Genomic DNA, 6,000 nt, shown 5'->3' on the forward strand with positions numbered 1-6,000 from the left:
CCCCAGCATAGAGAATACATGTGGATTTGAGAAAGTGTCATTCGTGGGGTATATGTTTTTACCACAAGAGGAGTCTACAGTTAAGAGATTATTTTCAATGAGAAAAAAGTTTTTATAGTAACAGTTTTTGGTGAGAAACAGACTTGTAAAGCACTTGCTTTGCATGTGATCGACTAGATTCAATACCTAGGATCACATAGATTTCTTGAAGCATCACCAAGAGTAATCCTTGAGCAGAGTCAGGACATCTTTTCAGCACTGCTATTAATTCCTACCACCACCACCAAAGCAGATTCTCTTCCCCTCAGTTGTGGATTTATAATAATATTAGAACTATAAATTTAGAGTTTATCATACATTTTTACATCCATTTTCATCGGATCATTCCAAGAATTCAATGAAGTAGATATTAAAGTGATTTTCTCCATTTTCAAACAAGAAAATAAGACTCAGAGAAGTTACTTAATGTGTTCAAAGTCACACAGCTTTCAAATCAAAACTCAAATTAGCTTTACTCATAATCCCATACCCAAATCACTGTACCACACTGCCCCCCAGTGTCCAAGTGGAGGAACTTGAATCCTTCCATAAAGTAAGAACACCATGTCATCACATATTCTCAACAGCAAGAATCTTGTTAGTTTCTAATCGATTATTTGGTCTGTAAGGTGGAGTTATCCCATAATTATTCTCACACAGCTCATTTCTAGACCCTTCAGTAGCCTTGTCTACTTAAAATATGTGATTGATACCTTCCTGTCTCCTAGATCAATATTAGAAATCCAATAATTCCATGCTGGGTCTGTCACCTCACCTAGTTTCCTGATACCCTCCTTAAAAAAGGAGTTAGCTAGACCTATACTTGTACCCTAAATGTAAATGAAACACCAGATTTCCAGATCATAGGTTTCCAAGTTTCCTTTTGAAACTTAAGTTGCATGCCTCTTCTTGTTCAGCCTGCAAGAATTTTATAAAAGGAGTTACTTCAGCAAAATGCATCTTCATACTAAAGAAAGCAGAAGAAAAGCCCATAAATTGTGTGGTGGGAAGATGCACAGGGCATGTTAAGCGTGTTTCTAGCACATATCTCAGGTTTTCTGAGCTCATTTCTCTTCAGATAGTTGGTAGCTTGCTCTGTGGAGATTGTACCAGTCAGTCAACAAAACTCAATTTTGGGCAAAGATAGTCTATCCAGCTTCAGCTTTTGGGGTACAATCTAGAAAAGAAGATAGTATAAAAAGAATACTGTTTGGTGTAACATCTAGAGAAGGAAAAAGAAAGAAGGAAACTTAAAGTTCATGATCAGGAAGTTCCCAGAACACTTCAGTAGGCGTGTTCAAGTTGGATCCTGAAAGTTACCAATAATTTGCACACAGGGAAGGGGTCACATGGAGCTCTACGTGTTACCACTCTGACTGTAGTCCCTCCACCACCTTCCCTTATCTCATTCTGGCGGCTCACCTTTCCCACCCTTCCCCATGAGATGGCCCAACCTTCCTTTCTTACTCTCTGATACTGATCCAGCAGGTCCCTCTTCCCTCCCCCATATCTTCCCTTCCCCATGAATCATGAGACCCACTCAGTACTTCCTTCACTTCTGAAAGGTGCCAAATGATTTCTTCAAGACTATCCCTCTACCTCTACTCTTTTCTACCCTCAGAGAGCAACTAAGTGAGGAAAATACCACATCCGACAGAGGACAGAGAGTGTGGAGGAGCTGCAGGCTTGTGATTCATGATTCAACAGAGATGAGTGAGACACTGGGGTGGGTGTGGGAGCAGAGAAGGCACAAAGAGGAGGAGAAGGATTAATTGAACCAAGCCACGTTCAACCTTCAAGATCCAGGTTGGGTTCATTCTTGAAAGAGGGTTGAGCTGATGGCTGGTTCTTACTTGTCAGGAACCAGTTCACCCATCCCTCTCTTAAGTCCTTGTTCATTAATCTTCTTAAAGGAAGCAACCTGACTCTGTCAGAGTTGTTGGCTGTGCATCAGAAACCTGTTCTTTCACTGAGGTTTCAGAGGGGAAGTACATATATAGAAATCTTGAGAGAGAATTTCCATATAGACTGGAAAATCATTCTCCCAGTGCACTGCTATGAAGCTTATAATAGTCAAGATCTGTACATGTAAACACTAAGGAGTGACATGGGTGAGAAGCCATTTGCTCACTCATTCATTTATTTTAAAATATATAATGAGCATAGCCAGATATAAGCTGGGTATTATAAACATGAATACAAGGAACAAGTCAAATGTGTTCTCTGCCCTCAGGAGTGAGAAGGAGGATAGGCATATACACTGAGAACTGAAAATAATAACGATTGAGTGCTAAAACAGAGAAGATCCTGAGTACATGTGCTGGGAAATATCAAAGGCATTAAAGATATTTTCCCAGAGAAAGTAATACTTGCGGTTCTCTTTGAGGTCCTACTCATCATTGTGTCCGCCAGGCATAACATAAGATTTTGCTCAGAGAAGGTGTTCATAGGTGTGTGCCAAATAAATAATCAAGATTTCAAAGAATGAGTAGGAGTCGTTAGACAGAAAAGATAAATAAATAGGGAGCTGCGTTACAGGAAGAAGGTACCACAATGAAAAGTTCCACAAGTGGACCTTTAGGAGAAAGACCAGTAATTCAGTACAGGTGTGGCATTACTAACAGCAGACTATGAGGCTAGAGAAGAAAGATTGACTCAACTTGGAAAACACTCAGAATCCCACAAAAAGTAGTTGGAATTTTGTCCAGGGAACAAAAGACAGACTTAGTGTGAGTTTGCCGTGAGTAGATCCATATAAATATAACTTTTGTTTAAAAAAGATTCTTGGATTCTTGTGGTGAGTATATGTATGTGTGTGTCTCTGTGTGTGTAGTGTTCATCTTGGTAGTTTATGGCCAGGGAGTGTAATGAGTGTGGAAAGATTATAATGGAAGTCCATCCAAGTATCTGCCCAAAGTCTTTCCTATCTTAAGGTCTACTCTAAATTGCCAATACAATTCCTATCATCCCCCAACTATTAGAATTGTCCCTGCTAAGTGACTGCTACCTCTCAGAAACTCTGAGTGGGTAACAAATGCAAAGAGCAAGCATAAAAAATGCTAAAGTCAGTGTAGTCAAAACCAGGAATATAATAGTCTAGACTAGGCACAATTAGACCATCTCCTTTATAAGTCTGCATTTTCTAGCACATCAGTTATAAAGCAAATAACACTAGGTTGTTCTGTTTTTCTCTCTCTTACTCTGCCATTTTTGACAACAAATTACATCTAAATGTATAAATACACATTACACGTACATGAATCAATAGCCTGTGGTACTCAAGCTCTTCATCAACACTGCTGTTACAGTGATGAGTGAAGAAGGGTCCACAAAGTCCTCCAGGAAGTACCTGGCACATACGAGGCTCCAGATACACCTGATGTCCCCTTTTGGACCTCCTACACATCTCCTGGTAGAGTGTCATAAGCTGGCTGGTTTCCAGAACTCAGTTTTGCTTCTCTAGTAACCTCAGGTTACAGGGACCCTTGCTTTTGTTTGCTCAAGACAGTGATGTGTCATTTCCTGGTGACTGCTGAGAACTGGTTCACCAACAGATAGGAAACATACAGAATCAAGTTTCTTCTCTTTAGCCTGGTACACAGAGCCCCTGTAGTCCCTCTCACTTTGTCTGGTCAGCATCAGCAACCACCCCTTTGCTAACCCTACAAAGACATGCCCTAGGCATGTACTGAATGTCCCAGGTGCCTGCTGCTCCACTGCACCTAGAAACTTCTCATAAATCCTCATCTTTCACATTGTGGAACTGGTACATTCTTGGACAAAAAGCTATGTGTGCACCCCATATTAGAACATGCTCCTCCTGCCCCCAGAATCCTCTCTCATAATTTTGTTTGTTTGCTTGCTTTTCTGTCTAAGTAGTACTAGGAAAACCAGGTGGTGGTGAAAGGGGGCAGAAGCAGGCAAAGTACACACTTAGCACACTGAGTTCCCTCCAACAAGCTCTTTCACAACTTTTTCTCTGTGTGTCACTATACTCCGTGTCATATCCAAATTCTGGTTTGAGCATCAAGATTCAAGTGGTAAAGGACATGCTTTATATCTATAAAGCCCTGAGTTTCATGGGCTATGGGGCATGCCATGGGGCATTACATTTTCGCCACTCTAGCATTGTTGGAAATAGCCCTGAAAACTGATTTTGAAACTGTCTCCCAAAATGGAAAACAGAAATTATAACTTAACCACTTTATCCAGCCCCTCTCAAAGAAATGTCTAGTGCCTCTCAGAGTGAGTCATTGAAAGGAGCTAACCTTAAGAATGAAGAACATCCTAGGTTATTTCCACAATAGACTGGAAATCTTTGTTTTTCAAAGGTCTAGTCCTCCTTAGAATAGATACTCTCCCTGTTTTCATGCCCCTGCCCTTGATTCTAGGTTTGCTTTGGGACTCGCTTTAATTCAGCAGTCTAACTTCCAAGGCTACCAATAAGCCTTAAAATTTCCACATAGATATCTTGCAACAGAGCCTATTGCAATAGGACAAGACAATCCTTGGTGACATTTGGCAATATGTGGAAATAATTTTGGTCATCTCAACTTTGAAGGTGAGCTCTTACTAGCATGTAATGGATAGTGACCAGGGTGCTGCTAAATGCAAAAGACAACTACTAACAATATGACCAAAAATGCCAACACTGCTGAGCATGAGAAACACTGACCTTAAAAAAACCAAGTACTGCATAAAGATTTACAAGCCCACTTGAAGCAACATGCCAGGAGAAAGTTCAAACTAGTTCCAGGAGAAACAGACCTGTCCAGCCACTAATATTTATACTCACAGAGATATGAATAAAGAGCAAGTTTAGAAATTAAGGCTACAGTATTCATCTGACTCTTTCCCCATCAACTGAGTTCATAGCTAAATGAGAAATTCTAAGCAAGTAGCAGAAATAACTTTTTCTTGTCCTATAGCACTAGCACTAGACAAACCAACTGTGTGGCTTCTGATGGTTCTATTTCCTTGTGTTTTTCATTTCATTTAATGTGCATTGGTCATCTGAGTATATGGGGAGTTCATTCAAAAGTATGGCATACACACCTTGTGGTAAGAGGTCTGAAATTTTATCCCTGCACTCATGGTCATCCCAAACCCATACTAACAGATGTAGTTTTAGTGATCCCCAAACCTCACCAGGGTAGTTCTAGAAGCACCCAACACTGGGAAGGTCCAAAAATAAAGCTGTCAGTACCCTTTGGGCTAAGCATGGTTGAAGCACTGTCCACCCTACTTCCATCTTGGCTACACCAATTTGGCTAGAGTGATCCCTTAAAAAATTAGTTGATATATTCCATGTTTTAGACATATGCAAATTCCCTGGTGGTTGCTTTGGTCAGGTAGGCCAGCAAAAAGCTTATAAATGATGAGCTGAAACCACTTTCATTTTATTGTTAGGAAAAGAATTATCTGGGTAAAAGTCAGACTGATGCTGCCATGGGCTCATATGATAAAAACTACATGGAACTAATTATGCAGATTTTCTGGAGAAATGGATTTGAGCCTTGGGTAACAATTATGAGTAAGTACAAGGGGAATTTAGGGAAATTGCGCAGTGAGTGTACATTATGGACACTCTGCAGTATCCTTGACTTCCACACTAACATATCACCAACTTTCCTGATTCAACTAGTATCTACATTGACTATTTGGAATGTGTCATGCCTGCATGAAAATAGACATTAAGTAGACAGTTAACGGTTTAGTATAATGGGCCATTTACCAACAGCAAACTACTAAAGAAAATGAAATCAATGCTCAAATGAGATGCAAGCAGATGAAGGTTCTGTAAAGTTTCACTATTAAGCTATTGACAGAACTCTTATTCACTCTACCATTTATCAAGTACTTGTCACATTTTAGACATGGTTTTGCAGCTGAAATCCATCCAATGGGCAAAAATTTAAAACTCAATGGAAGCTGAAAATTAATGCCTTCACACACTGTTCA

This window comes from Suncus etruscus, chromosome 1 (assembly GCF_024139225.1).
Source record: "Suncus etruscus isolate mSunEtr1 chromosome 1, mSunEtr1.pri.cur, whole genome shotgun sequence".
In the NCBI taxonomy this organism is placed as follows: domain Eukaryota; kingdom Metazoa; phylum Chordata; class Mammalia; order Eulipotyphla; family Soricidae; genus Suncus; species Suncus etruscus.